The sequence below is a fragment of the Protomyctophum bolini genome (genome assembly GCF_963924005.1).
Source record: "Protomyctophum bolini genome assembly, chromosome: 21".
Classification (NCBI taxonomy): Eukaryota; Metazoa; Chordata; class Actinopteri; order Myctophiformes; family Myctophidae; genus Protomyctophum; species Protomyctophum bolini.
This window is the reverse complement of record NC_137882.1, coordinates 22,639,528-22,640,058: the sequence shown is the minus strand read 5'-3', so window position 1 is coordinate 22,640,058 and position 531 is coordinate 22,639,528. Positions and strand designations below refer to the sequence as shown.

Sequence of the window (531 nt, the reverse complement as noted above, 5' to 3'; positions counted from 1 at the left end):
AAGAGGGGAAAGCAAACAATTTTCAGGCCCGCCGCGTCTAGCGAAAAATATGAGAAAAAATTATTAAAAATTCGGAAAACAGTTGAAAAGTCGAGAAAAACCCAACGGAAAGGATGTTAAAGCGCCCGGGGTGAGTTTGGCGTGAATCAAGTAAATTGTTACCCGGTTCTTGAATTAAAATATCGGGGTTATTTAAATTATGAGAGAGAGGGGGTGAGCTGCTGGGGGAAAAAGTTTGTGTTAATCAGTACCCAGTTTGGGACCGCAGAGAAAACCCACGGCAAGCAAGGCACACAAGTATTGATAAAAAAAATAAATTAAAATAAATTATGTCACTCGTCGCAGCTAGTGTCACGTTGCGTTCCCGTGAATGTCAACAAGCCGAGGCACCAGCAGAGTGGAGAAAACTTGGGCAAAAAACTTTCACACACTTTTAGTTTTAGTTTAGTTATTTGTGAATATAATAACAACGGCGCTTTGCGAGGAGGACCGCCGACAGTCAGGAACACACACATAGACTACATACATATA

At 41.4% G+C, this 531-nt stretch overlaps 1 protein-coding gene across 1 annotated transcript in view; it reads left to right on the top strand.

Moving 5' to 3' along the window:
• The window catches only part of LOC308336773 (zinc finger protein PLAG1-like), a gene marked incomplete at its 3' end in the record, with an annotated part of 7,588 nt that continues 7,057 nt past the window's right edge, over positions 1–531 (top strand). The window contains exon 1 of the mRNA XM_080794319.1: positions 1–130. The remainder of the gene's footprint in view (positions 131–531) is intronic.